The sequence below is a fragment of the Phyllobates terribilis genome, unplaced genomic scaffold, assembly GCF_046119375.1.
Source record: "Phyllobates terribilis strain yellow unplaced genomic scaffold, ASM4611937v1 Scaffold_4__5_contigs__length_816908805, whole genome shotgun sequence".
NCBI lineage: Eukaryota > Metazoa > Chordata > Amphibia > Anura > Dendrobatidae > Phyllobates > Phyllobates terribilis.
This window is the reverse complement of record NW_027362764.1, coordinates 487,292,991-487,308,337: the sequence shown is the minus strand read 5'-3', so window position 1 is coordinate 487,308,337 and position 15,347 is coordinate 487,292,991.

Here is a 15,347-nt window from a genome sequence, read left to right as displayed (position 1 = left end):
GGTCCTGATCCACACTACATCCTTACCTGAGAGTGAGATATCACACCTCTGGGTGAGGTGCAATACCTCCGTAGCAACTGAGCCCTCAGGGTGCTACAGTTCCATTTATCTTCAGCCTAGGTGACGTATTGCGATACAGGGCCGTGATTTTGGCTATAAAAGGGTCCCCTAGACCCCTACCCCAAGCTTTTTAAGAGAATCATATATGGCGTGCCAGGAGACTCTATGGAATGCTTTCTCAGCATCCAACGAGAGTATCTAATTACAAATTTTTAACTGCATCTAGCCCAGGAAATACTTTGTGCCTAGTAGCAGTGTCTGCTAGTCAGCGGATTATCCCGGCTGTTAAGCAAGCTACACCACCTGTAGTTTGGACACTTCATTTTTTCAAAGGAAATGCTTTGGGACCACGGGATACTCAGTGAAGAGCATCAGGAGGCACCCCAAGGCATAGGGGCTCGGACTGGCAGTAGGATGCCTTGCGGTGGACAGCCGAGCTCGATCCTTATAAAAGCTTTTTAACTGCAGCAGCTTTAGTGGACGCTACTGGAGCTGGAATTACGCTGCTGCTGGCATGAGAATTGCCCTCCAATAGATCCTTGTAAATGGATTTAAAGTGTATTTATTCAAATTAGAGAGACAATTTAAATTAAAAAGCTTAGAGCTGCCTCCACTACAGGGGGGCTCGCTCGACCCACCAGCGGACAGGCACAAGTATTGGGAGAGGGGGGCTGGCCGTCAGGGTTCACCGTGGCTCTGGCACAAACCCGGCGACGCGGAGTTGGCACGGGCAGGAGCGGACTGAACGTGTCGGCTTCTCACTTTTTGGATTTTAGAAGGGCATGACATGCCTATATCTGTGTCTCCCCCTCCTTTTACTCCTCCACCTCTTTTCTTTTCGCATGACTATATGTACTTGTCACTTTTCCATGTGTTAGTTGTTTCTTCTGAGCAGTTTGTCAGCTTTTGGACACCTTTGAAGGTGTTTTCTATGTGTTTCTATGTGTTTTGTTTGCCTGCCATTGGTTTTAACGGTGTTCGAAGGTGTTCGACGAACTGTTCGACGAACCGAACCGAACTCGAACACTACGGGGGTGGCTCAACACTATTAGGGATATGATGTGAGAAATCAGTTTTAGTGACATGGGACGGGGCGTCTACACTCCTGACTTGGCTGACCCCTTTTCCACCCTTTTATGGATTGTCTGATGATGAATCTTTGTCACATCTCCCCAATTCAGTAGTTGGAAGTGAAATGCTACTCCAGTCAGACACTGCTGCGCTGATGCCCCTGATATGCCCCTCATCATTAGCTGGTGGAGAAATTCTATGGAGACTTGTGATCTGGCTTGTTCACATTGGTCAACCAGTCTGCCTGCTACTAGTCGTGTCCACTCTTCCCATGCCTTACCGTATGCTTGCCACATCGCCGGGGCAACTGACGCTCTGATTAATGGCATCAACTATTCGCCACTAGATCGCATAGGGAGGGTGTGCAACTGTTGCCCGATGGGTGGGCGTTGGGGATGAGCTCTGTGAAAATCTGCCAATTGAATTGTTATAAAGCGTTAGCTGCAGCTTTAGACCCCTCAGCATAGTGGCTAGCGCGGACCCATACATTGTGTTTTAGGCACAGGAATGCTAGCCTGCGTAGTAGGCCTAGCACTGGGAGAGACGATGATGCCATCTTATTAATGCAGTGCGCTAGGCTGGTGTTTTTTGTTATGAAGCGTATATTTTTGTTAGCCAGGCGCGCGCCCCATATTTCTATTGCTACCACTATTGGGAAGAAAAATTATTTTCAGGGTTAGATGCAGCTAAAAATTACTATTAATTTCAAAGCTGGTGGAGCTTGGTATAGATGGCCTAATACAATGAGTACCACACACTGCTACAAGCCCAAATATGTTTTCAGAGCTAGATGCAGATAAAAATTATTTTTAATTTGCAACCTGATGGAGGTTAGTATAGATGGACTAATAGACCAAGTCCCACACACTGCTAGAAGCCTAAATATTTTTTCAGAGCTAGATGCAGATAAAAAACATTTTTAATTTGCAACCTGATGGAGGTCAGTATAGATGGACTAATAGACCAAGTCCCACACTCTGCTAGAAGCCTAAATATTTTTTCAGAGCTAGATGCAGATAAAAAATATTTTTAATTTGCAACCTGGTGGAGGTTAGTATAGATGGACTAATAGACCAAGTCCCACACATTGCTAGAAGCCTAAATATTTTTTCAGAGCTAGATGCAGAAAAAAATCAGATTGAATTTGCAACCTGGTGGAGGTTAGTATAGATGGACTAAAAGAACAAGTCCCACACACTGCTAGAAGCTGAAATATTTTTTCAGAGCTAGATGCAGAAAAAAATTAGATTGAATTTGCAACCTGATGGAGGTCAGTATAAATGGACTAATAGAACAAGTCCCACACACTGCTACAAGCTGAAATTTTGTTTTTTCAGAGCTAGATGCAGATAAAAATTATTTTTAATTTGCAACCTGGTGGAGGTTAGTATAGATGGACTAATAGACCAAGTCCCACACACTGCTAGAAGCCTAAATATTTTTTCAGAGCTCGATGCAGAAAAATATTATATTGAATTTGCAATCTGGTGGAGGTTAGTATAGATGGACTAATAGTATGATGCTATGCCCAAAAGGTTTTACTTCACTAGGTGCATTAAAAAAAATTGTATTCTATACACACGTGGTATATCTTGCAACACAGATAGGCTACTCCACTGACTAACACACTCTGCAATAGGCCAAAAAGGATTTGCTTTGCTAGATTTAGCCAAATGCTGTGAAAAAAACTTGCACAGCACTGGCACAGACCTGCCTGGCAAAAAGTGATAGGAACTGATGTAACCTAGCCCTGAAAAGGACTGCAATTACAATTAGTCTTTACTCCCACAACCTATCTATTTAAGAGCACAGACCTGCCTGATAAAAGTCGTAGGAAATGATGTAACCTAGTCCTTAAAAGGACTGCAATCACAACTCTTCCCTACTCCCGAGCTATCTGTAGATTTGTGCGAAAATTGGCTTGAAATTAACAAAGTATAGCGCACACAGCAACAGCGGTGCCGTCTAACACGCAGCTGCAGCAGTGAGAAAATGGTGGCGACGGGGAAAATGGCTGGGTCTTATAGGGCAAGGACATGTGACATACACTGCCAATGACACATGCCCTTGCTTGTGTGAAAAAAAGCAGTTCGCTCCGTGTGTGCGCTGCGGATAGGCTGACAGACTGCACCTCCCCACTGTAAATGCGGGAAAGAGAAAAAAAAATGGAGATCTTCATTAATCCTGCAGAGATCCATCCCCTGCCCCTCCCCCCGCCCCGCTGTACACTCAAACTGTGTATTAACATTAATTTTCAGCATTACTGAGAAAAAATCCAGTTATGATTTTGGTGCACGAACAGTTATCAAACATAACCTCGAACAGCCAAATTTTTTTCAAATCGTTCGTGTTCGCCGAACGGCTCGAACACCGCCCAAAACAGCTCGAATTTAAGATTGGCGAACAGTTCGATTCGAAAACCGCTCATCTCTACTAATAATTTTTAGCTGCATCTTGCCTGGAAAATAATTTTGGGCATAGTAGTAGTGTGTGGTACTCATTCTATTAGGCCATCTATACTAAGCTCCACCAGCTTTGAAATTAATAATAATTTTTAGCTGCATCTAGCCCGGAAAATTATTTTGGGCTTAGAAGCAGTGTGTGGTACTCATTGTATTAGGCCATCTATACCAAGCTCCACCAGCTTTGCAATTAATAATAATTTTTAGCTGCATCTTGCCTGTAAAATAATTTTGGGCATATTAGCAGTGTGTGGTACTCTTTCTATTAGGCCATCTATACTAAGCTCCACCAGCTTTCAAATTACTAATAATTTTTAGCTGCATCTTGCCTGGAAAATAATTTTGGACATAGTAGTAGTGTGTGGTACTCATTGTATTAGGCCATCTATACCAAGCTCCACCAGCTTTGAAATTAATAATAATTTTTAGCTGCATCTTGACTGTAAAATAATTTTGGGCATATTAGCAGTGTGTGGTACTCATTCTATTAGGCCATCTATACTAAGCTCCACCAGCTTTCAAATTACTAATAATTTTTAGCTGCATCTTGCCTGGAAAATAATTTTGGGCATAGTAGTAGTGTGTGGTACTCATTGTATTAGGACATCTAGACAAAGCTCCACCAGCTTTGAAATTAATAATAGTTATTAGCTGCATCTAGCCCGGAAAGAAATTTTGGGCTTAGTAGCAGTGTGTGATACTCATTGTATTAGGCCATCTATACCAAGCTCCACCAGCTTTGAAATTAATAATAATTTTTAGCTGCATCTAGGCCGGAAAATAATTTTTCTTCCCAATGGTGGTAGCAATAGAAATGTGAGGCGCGCGCCTGGCTAACAAAAATATACGCTTCATAACAAAAAACACAAGCCTAGCGCACTGCATTAGTAGGATGGCATCATCGTCTCTCCCAGTGTTAGGCCTACTAAGCCGGCTAGCATTGCAGTGCCTAAAACACAATGTATGGGTCTGCGCTAGCCACGATGCTGAGGCGTCTTAAGCTGCTGCTAATGCTTTATCACAATTCAATTGGCAGATTTTCACAGAGCTCCTCCCCAACGCCCACCCATCGGGCAACAGTTGCTCACCCTCCCTATGGGATCTAGTGGCGAATAGTTGATGCCATTAATCAGAGCGTCAGTTGCCCCGGCGACGTGGCAAGCATACGTTTAGGCATGGGAAGAGTTGACACGACTAGTAGCAGGCAGACGGGTTGACCAATGTGAACAAGCCAGATTACAAGTCACCATAGAATTTCTCCACCAGCTAATGATGAGGGGCATATCAGGGGCGTCAGCGCAGCGGTGTCTGACCGGAGTAGCATTTCACTTGCAACTACTGAACTGGGGAGATGTGACAAAGAGATTCATCATCAGACAATCCATAAAAGGGTGGAAAAGGGGTCAGCCAAGTCAGTAGTGTAGACGTCCCATCCCCTGTCACTAAAACTGATTTCTCACATCATATCCCTAATACCATTAACATGACACTCACAATTTGAAGCAACACTACTGTCTACTGCATTTGCGATCGCCTTCTTCGGGGCGCTATGCATAAGCGAATTAGTCCCTCAATCCAAAATTACCACCAGTGGAGGCTTATTACACCAGGACGTAGTCATAGCAAATATTGCAATACGTCTACGCATACGCCAATCGAAAACGGTTCCAGCGGGCAGGGGCACTTGGGTACTTCTACACACCACATATGGTACACTGAGTCGAGTAACAATACTAAAAACATATATAACCATCAGATCACAAAGTAATTTCTTCCTATCACACATTGATGGAATGCCACTATCAAGATACCAGTTCCAAGCTACAGTGCCTACAAGTAGTATTCAACCCCCTGCAGATTTAGCTGGTTGACACATGCGGAATTAACTTGGCATTGTGACATTTGTACTGTAGATCAGCCTGGAAGTGGGAAATGCACTGCAGCAATTTTTTTTTTTTTTTAAACGTTAAAAGTTAATTCAGAGTGTCATTTATTATTCAACCCCTCAAACCACAAGAATTCTGTTTGGTCCCCCTAAAGTATTAAGAAGTAGTTCAGGCACCAAGAATAATGAGCTTCACATATGTGGATTAAAGATCTCTTTTGCCAGCCTTTTCTGACTATTTAAGACCCTCCCCAAACTTGTGAACAGCACTCAGACATGGTCAACATGGGAAAGACAAAGGAGCATTCCAAGGCCATCAGAGACAAGATCGTGGAGGGTCACAAGGCTGGCAAGGGGTACAAAACCCTTTCCAAGGAGTTGGGCCTACCTGTCTCCACTGTTGGGAGCGTCATCCGTAAGTGGAAGGCTTATGGAACTACTGTTAGCCTTCCACGGCCTGGACAGCCTTTGAAAGTGTCCTCCCGTGCCGAGGCCAGGCTTGTCCGAAGAGTCAAGGCTAACCCAAGGACAACAAGGAAGGAGCTCCGGGAAGATCTCATGGCAGTGGGGACATTGGTTTCAGTCAATACCATAAGTAACGTACTCCACCGCAATGGTCTCCGTTCCAGACGAGCCTGTATGGTACCTTTACTTTCAAAGTGTCAGGTCAAGGCTCGTCTACAGTTTGCTCATGATCACTTGGAGGACTCTGAGACAGACTGGTTCAAGGTTCTATGGTCTGATGAGACCAAGATCGAGATCTTTGGTGCCAACCACACACGTGACGTTTGGAGACTGGATGGCACTGCATACGACCCCAAGAATACCATCCCTACAGTCAAGCATGGTGGTGGCAGCATCATGCTGTGGGGCTGTTTCTCAGCCAAGGGGCCTGGCCATCTGGTCCGCATCCATGGGAAGATGGATAGCTCGGCCTACCTGGAGATTTTGGCCAACAACTTCCGCTCCTCCATCAAGGATCTTAAGATGGGTCATAATTTCATCTTCCAACAAGACAACGACCCAAAGCACACAGCCAAGAAAACCAAGGCCTGGTTCAAGAGGGAAAAAGTCAAGGTGTTGGAGTGGCCTAGTCAGTCTCCTGACCTTAACCCAATTGAAAACTTGTGGAAGGAGCTCAAGAATAAAGTCCACATGAGACACCCAACGAACCTAGATAACTTGGAGAAGATCTGCATGGAGGAGTGGGCCAAGATAACTCCACAGACCTGTGCCGGCCTGATCAGGTCTTATAAAAGATGATTATTAGCTGTAATTGCAAACAAGGGTTATTCCACAAAATATTAAACATAGGGGTTGTATAATAATTGACCCACACTTTTATGTTTAAAATTTAATAAAATTCAACTGAGCAACATAACTTTTTGGTTTGTAAGATTTATGCTTCTGTTCATAAAACCTACTCTTGTTTGCAGTTTGAAGGCTCTAACTTATTTGCATCTTATCAAACCAGCTAAATCTGCAGGGGGTTGAATACTACTTGTAGGCACTGTATATTTAATAAATGCATAACATCGGCAGGGAACCACCCCAAAGATTACGGGACACACTCATTCCACATAGGCGCGGGGACGGAAGCAGCAAGAGCAGGACTGTCAGAAACGGAAGTTCAGAGGATAGGGAGATGGCTATCCACGTGTTTGGCGAGATACATAAGACTGGACTTGTTATCCTAACGTGGTTTGTTTCTTTTACAGGTGACGCTAAGCCAACAGTGTGGGTGATAGGCCACTCGTATATTTATTGGGCAGAAAAAAGGGCGAAAGTCCACCCAGATGGGAGGAAATTAGAGTTTCATAACACATATTTCAACTGGAGAGGTATTAGAGGCCTGCTATGGCCACAGGTACTAATGGAGGTAATCAAGGTAGGGAGAGAGGCAAGAGGTCCGGTCATCTTAGTCATACAGGCCGGGGGAAATGACCTAGGTCATCACAAGAGCGCATAACTAATGGCAATAATAAAACTAGACACTGAGCGCTTCAGAGAATTTTTCACAAAACTAACTATAGTATGGTCAGAGTTTGTGCCGATAGCAGTATGGCAAGGTGCGCGAGACATCTCGGCCATCGAACGGACAAGGCGGGTAATAAATATTCGGATGGCAAAATTTAGAAGAGACAGAGGTTGTGTAGTGATACAACATCGACAACTGGAAGGAGATAAAGCTGGCCTCATACAGCCCAACGGTGTTCACTTAATGGATATTGGACTGGACTAGTGTTGAGCATTCCGATACTGAAATATCGGGTATCGACCGATATTCGCTGTATCGGAGTTCCGATATTGAGTTCCGATACTTTTACAATATCGATTACCGGAATCGGAAGTTCATATAATGCCTGCGCTCTGCAGTGCCTCTGAAGGATGACAAGCTGGATGGCAGCGCTCAGCTGCGATCCAGCCAGTAATCAGAATGCCATCCCAGCATGGGAGAATTCTCCTGCTCAAGCGCTGACATTACATTATCTCCCTTACATTACAATTAAATGGAATAGCAGGAATTATTATTTTTTTAAGACGTTAATGCCACAGCCATGGTGGTTGTGGCATTACAGTGGTTGCCCAAATCGATGGGAACAGTGCTCACAGTGAAACATGAAAAGCCGGCCATTCATCAGCGGCATATACCGGTACCGAACAATTTAGAACAGAAAGAATAGAGCTTCACACATAGATTAGATAGATAGAAACATGTCAGTCACATATGTAAGAAGTACAGTGACAGTGTTGGTTACTGTACTTGCCATTTAGTGTTAAAGGATTTATTTAAAAAAATAATAGTGTTTTCATGCACTGTCTCTTTAAAAAAGCCGGCCGGCAATTCAGCAGCGGTACCCGACAATTTAGAACAGAAAGATAGAGCATCACACATAGATTAGATAGATAGAAACATGTCAGTCACATATATAATAATTACAGTGACAGTGTTGGTTACTGTACTTGTCATTTAGTGTTAAAATAAAGGATTTATTAAAAACAAATGGCGTGGGGTTCCCCGTAATTTTAGTCTCTAGTGGAGGTTAAGCAGACGGCTGGGGCAGATGTTTGAAGCCTGGTAAGGGGGTAATACCCACGGAGCTTCCCAGGCTACTAATATAAGCCCCCAGCTGAATACCTAGCCTTTACTAGCTATTAAAATGGGGGTCCCCAAAAAAATGACGTGGGGTCCCCCCTACTTTAAAAGCTAGCAAAGGCTAGGCAGACAGCTGGGGGCTGATATTAATAGCCCAGGAAGGGTGCAATGAATATTGGCCCCCTCCCAGGCTAGAAACACCAGACGTCAGCCGACCCAGAAATGGCGCATCCATAGAAAAAAAGGGCTTCCCTATATTGCTGTGTCCAACCAGGTACAAATAGGCAGCTGGTGGTTGGGGGAAGCCCGTTCCTGCTTGCTGTACCTGGCTGGACACAAATATAGTGCGAAGCCCCACGTCAATTTTTTTTTAATTATTTCATGAAATAATAAAAAAAAAGGGCTTCCCTATATTGTTGTGTCCGGCCAGGTACAAATAGGCAGCTGGTGGTTGGGGGCAGCCCGTTCCTGCCTGCTGTACCTGGCTGGACACAAATATAGGGCAAAGCCCCACATCAATTTTTTTTTAATTATTTCATGAATTTCCTGAAATAATTTAAAAAAAATTGACGTGGGTCTTCACACTATATTTGTGTCCAGCCAGGTAAAGCAGGCAGGAACGGGCTGCCCCCAACCACCAGCTGCCTATTTGTACCTGGTTGGACACAACAATATAGGGAAGCCCTTTTTTACTTAATTATTTCATGAATTTCATGAAATAATTAAAAAAAAAATATGTGGGGCATCGCCCTATTTTTGTGTCCAGCCAGGTACAACTAGGCAGCTGGGGGCTGGAATCTGCAGCGCAGGGAGGCCCAAGCTTTCTGGGCCCCACCCCGCAGCAAATTGCAGTCCGCAGCCACACCGGAAAATGGAGCGCTCACAGAAGCGCCATCTTCTGGCACTGTACCCAACTCATCCAGGGCCCTGGTGCGGTGGCTCACTGGGTAATAAAGGGGTTAGGGCCAGATTGGTATTATCAGCTGACCCTAAGGCCAAAATTCATGGGGTCACGCCAATATTAGACATGACCGCCATGAATTTCTAGTAAAATATTTTAAAAAAAACACAACACCCAGAGTAAAGTCCTTTAATTGAAATAAACACACAATTCTTTATTGTTCTAAATTAAACCATACCTACCATCACGCCCATTCCAGCTGAAGCCAACGATCTCCTGCAATAAAAGAAAAATAATAAACCAACATCATCCTTACCTTTCGCATGCGCAGGAGAATTCTCCCACGCTGTCAGTGACGTGCATGAGGTGAGCTGAGTTCATTGCCGGCTCATCTGGATGCCGTTACAGCCAGACACTGAGGAACGCAAGCATGCCTGCGCTTCTCAGTGTCTGCGGGATGACAGGCTGGATGGCAGCTTTCTGCTGCGGTCCAGCCTGTCATCTCAATGTAGCAGAGCTGGAGCCGTCGTGGGAACCATGGAAAGGTAAGGATGATGTTGCTTTATTATTTTACTTTTATTGCAGAAGACATGGGCTTCAGCTGGAATGGGCGTGACGGTAAGTATGGTTTAATTTAGGACAATAAAGAATTGTGTGTTTATTTCAATTAAAGGACTTTATTCTGGGTGTTTGTGTTTTTTTTAACTTTGATTATTGGGTTAGTAATGGGGGTGTATCATAGACGCCTCTCCATTACTAGCCTGGGCTTTATGTCAGCTGGCATTATAAGCTGACATCAACCTCAGCCCTATTACCCCACTGCCACCGCTACAGGGCAGTGGGAAGAGCGTGGCTAAGTGCCAGAATTGGCGCATCCTATGGATGCGCCATTTCTGGGACGGCTGACGGCTGGTGTTTCTAGCCTGGGAGGGGGCCAATATTCATGGCACCCTTCCTGGGCTATTAATATCAGCCCCCAGCTGTCTGCCTAGCCTTTGCTAGCTATTAAAATAGGGGGGAACCCACGTCATTTTTTTGGGGGTCCCCCATTTTAATAGCTAGTAAAGGCTAGGTATTCAGCTGGGGGCTGATATTAGTAGTCTGGGAAGCTCCGTGGGTATTACCCCCTTACCAGGCTTCAAACATCTGCCCCAGCCATCTGCTTAACCTCCGCTAGAGACTAAAATTACGGGGAACCCCACGCCAATTTTTTTTTTAATAAATCCTTTATTTTAACACTAAATGACAAGTACAGTAACCAACACTGTCACTGTACTTATTATATATGTGACTGACATGTTTCTATCTATCTAATCTATGTGTGAAGCTCTATTCTGTCTGTACTAAATTGTCGGGTACCGGTGTATGCCGCTGCTGAATTGCCGGCTTTTCATGTTTCACTGTGAGCACTGTTCTCATCGATTTGGGCAACCACCTCCCCCAATACATTCTACATTATTGTTAGTTGTTTTCCTTCATGTAGAATTAACCTACAAGGAAAGAAAGGGTTTATTTTCATTCCGATATTTTTGTCCCTTTGACTTGCATTGTTTTCCGGTATCGGAATCGGCGATATCCGATACTTTTTGGGTATAGGCCCGATCCAATCCGATCCGATATTTCCTGATATCGGAAGGTATCGGTCAACACTAGACTGGACATATTCCTGTCAGGACTCCAGGACGGAGTGGAACAAGCGTTACGAGTGATGGATGGGGGTCAGAGTCCTGCATACGAGTACGCAGGATCCTCCGTGGCCTGGAAATAGAAAGGACATATTGGAGAGTTACACTTGTTGGCCAACTTGCCGGTGTGGAGACCCAGGGCATGCTGCAACAAGCTGAATTATTTTAGAAATAAAATGCCTTTCTAATGGAATGAGTATAAAGAGTTAATAAAGCTATGACCGATCCTCACCCATCCAGTTGTAAGAGTTACATTATTGTATTGTAAAGGAATGGGGGGTGGTAGGTGGGCTGAGCGTCTGGGTTTGGTTGGGGGTCCCCACAGTCTGCCTAGGCTAGATGCATTTAAAAATTCTTAATAGATACACAGGCGGTGCAGCTTGCTTCGCAGCTCAGCTACTACGCCTAAAGTATTGCCTAGGCTAGATGCAGTTAAAAATTCTATGCTGACTAACAGACACTGAAGCTTTGGAGCAGACCTCTAAGTAAACAGCCCTTCAGACTCAACCATCTGTGTTACCCCAAGCCATAGTGTATGTAGTTTCTTACAGTTAAAAGGGGGGTGGAGCGACCCAACCCACCTGGAATTGACGATGCCAACGTCACGTAAAACACAGCAAGGGGACACCAAAAAGAGTCTCTATTTTTTCCAAAAATTGTGGCACAGACACCACTTAAGTGGCATCAATTGCCCCAGAGTTGCTTAAAACGGTTGGTGATGTGATTTTACCAAATCCTCAAGCTTTTAGTCTCCCCAGGATGACACAGGGGTAAAAAAGTCCTTGCAGTTCCATGATTTCATCTTTGTGAACGTGAGTCTGTCTACATTCTCAGTGGACAGCCGCGTGCGCTTATCTGTCAGCACACCACCAGCAGCGCTGAACACACATTCAGAGAGAACGCTGGCTGCAGGGCATGATAAGATTTCCAAGGCGTGAGTGGCGAGCTCCGGACATTTTTCCAGATTGGAATCCCAAAATGAGCAAGGGTCCAGTGACACAGTCATGGCTTCGATGTTCACTTCGAGATACTCCTGTACCATCCTCTCTAGACGTTGACTATGTGTCAGACTTCTTGTCTCCTGTGGCCTTGAAAAGGATGGTCTAAAAAAGTGGTGGAACGATTCCACAAAATTGCTGTTACCAGCAGATACTGTGTTACTGTTACGGTTTGAGTGATGAAGACGCGACAGTCCCACGGTTTGCAAGTTTAAACTGTGAGATTCACTACGTGCACCACTGGTGTTTTGTGGAAAAGCACATGTAAGATTCTGCAACAGCCTCTGCTGATACTCCTGCATGCGTGAATCCCTTTCTATGGCAGGAATTATTTTTCGGCAAATTTACTTTTGTACCGGGGATCTAAGAGTGTGGCAACCCAGTAGTCAAGATTACTTCTAATTCGGACAATCCAAGGGTCATGTTGCAGGTAGTGCAGCAAGAATGCACTCATGTGTCTTGCGCATCCAGGAGGACCAAGTCCTTGTTGTGTTGGTAGCGAGGTAAGAATCATGCTTTCTTCCTCTGCCCTCTACCCCCAACCTCACACAACAGAAATGTGATCAAGGTCTCCCTCATCTGATGAGTCTTACATGCCCATTGCCAGTTCGTCCTCCACTTCTTCCTCGGCTCCTGCACCTTCCTCAACAGTTTGGCTGCTACCATGCGCCCTGGTTAATCCCTCTCCCCCACCCTCCCATGACTGCCGCCTTGGTGCTGCCGACCGTCTGGACCTTGGAGATGTTATCCCTTCTGCATACGACTCCTCCTGTACTTCCTCCACCTCCTCTTGTCCCAACACCTGACTCTGAATTCTGTTTAATGTGCGCTCCAGCATGTAAATCACTGGAGTAGTCATGCTGATAATGGCATCGTCAGCACTAAACATCTTCGTCACCATTTCAAAACAGTGCAGATGGGTGCGTGGCGCCCCTGAGGGTTCAGTCGCCACAAAGGTACTGCATCTCACCCAGAGGTGTGGTATCTCACCCTTAGGTAAGGAAGAAGTATGGCTCGGGACCGTAACACGTGCATCCAACACATACCCTCAGTGGGGGTAGGGCGAGATTGCTCCTAAGGGAGAACATAGTCCCAGGTCCCTAGCTGGCGGTAGGGTCCTATGTAGTGGGTGTGGGTGGAGAAAGCAGCTTAGGGGAGCACATGACAGGGAGAGTATAAATAGGAAGCCATCTTAGAAAGAGCAAGCCAGTCAGAGGAGGAGAAGTTACAGGAGCAGAGGCTCTGCATGAGCTCTTCTCCGGAGGCGGCCTAGCCTGGGAGGCCCAGGACTGAAGGAGAGAAGAGAGGAGTGGGAGAAGGAAGGCTCCAGGAACCGAAGGGACCCTAGGGGTATCGGCCTTGCAGAAGGCCACCCATACACCCGCTGCTACCAGGAGGTAGAGGGGTCAGGCCAGATAAGGGGAACTGGTCCCTCAACTAGCGGAGAAACAGCAAGGCGCAACTAAAAACCGGAGGCTGCAGCATTTCATGTACTGCAGGCCAAAGTCCACACCAGTCTCACTAAGAAGGGAGAAAGATAGGACCCAGGGGACGGAACACACACGTCGCCCGCCAAGTCCCGAGGATACCGGAAAGAAGTGTCACTGGGTGTGAGGTGCAGGGAGAAGGTCAGAGAAAGGACACACAGAAGGGGGTCCTGCTAAGTACTCCGGAGCTATCTGGGGGTGGACTGAGCCCCTCACTGAGTACGCACAGCACGACGGGGGCGATTGCTCTGGTACCTGTAATCTGGACTGCAACAACTGCGAGTAAAGATCTTGGGACTGCATCACACGGTCTCTGTGTTCATTACTGACTCCCTGCACTACAACCACCATCATCCACCCACACTGCCCTGAAGCTACACTCTTCCTGTGGGGAGTAATAATACCATTGCTGCAAAACCACCAGCTTCAGAGGACTGTTCCGCAACGGCGGCCGCTTTGGCCCCACTCCACAGGTGGCGTAGTCGGACATTATAAAACCCATATATACAAATTACCCTTGGATTGACCGCCCTGGGTCATGAACCGGGTCACCGCTACAGTGACTACAACCGCCAGCGTCTACCGGCCCGGCTCTGGGTACCCCACGGCCCAGGGGGCGTGTCAACTTCATAGGTCCCTGATCTGAGACCACTCCTGCAGCGTGATTTGCCCCACTCCTGGATCTCTTTGGCCCAGGCTATACATCACAATGTATTGCACCAGGGCTTGTCGGTGCTGCCACAGTCACTGCAACATGTGCAGAGTTGAATTCCACCATGTCGGCACATCGCATTTCAGCTGGTGAACTGGCAGGCCCAACGACTTCTGTAGAGATGTAAGTCGTTGAGCTGCGGGATGCGAATGGCGGAAGTGAGCACACAGCGACCGTGCCCTCTGCAGAAGGCCATCTAGTCCGGGATAGTGGGCTAAAAATTGCTGGATAACCAGGTTCAACACGTGAGCCATACAAGGCACGTGTGTGACATTGCCCCGGCGAAGGGCCGCACCCATATTTGCTGCATTGTCGCACACGGCCTTCCCTGATTGCAGGTCCAGTGGAGACAACCATTCATGAAACTGGGTCTCCAGAGCTGACCACAACTCCTCAGCTGTGTGACTCACATTTCCCAGACATTTCAAAGTAAACACCGCCTGATGCCGTTGAGCCCTGCTGCCAGCATAGTAAGGAGGTGTGCAGGATTCCTTCTGCGCAGTTAGAAAGCGGGTGGCATTACCAGACAGGCTTTGGGTGCAGGTGGAGGACCGAGAGGAGGTTGAGGTGGCAGAAGCAGTGGAGAAACTTCTAGATAAAGAGGATTGACGCACAACTCGTGGGGACGGTAAGACTTGGACAGCAGCCCCTTGTCCTGCTGTCACCATAGTTACCCAGTGCCCAGTCAGCGACATGTAACGCCCCTGTCCATGCCTACTAGTCCAAGTGTCTGTGGTGAAATGCACCCTGTCACACACAGAGTTTCTCAAAGAAGCGGTGATGTTGTGTGCGACATGCTGGTGTAGCGCAGGCACACCTTTCTTTGAGAAGTAGTGCCGACTGGGCATCTGGTACTGGGGCACTGCGACGGACATAAGGTCTCGAAAATCCTCTGTGTCCACCAGGCGGAAAGGCAGCATTTCTGTAGCCAACAGCTTGCAGATGGTGAAATTCAACCTCTTAGCTTTGTCATGGCTAGGAGGAAATGG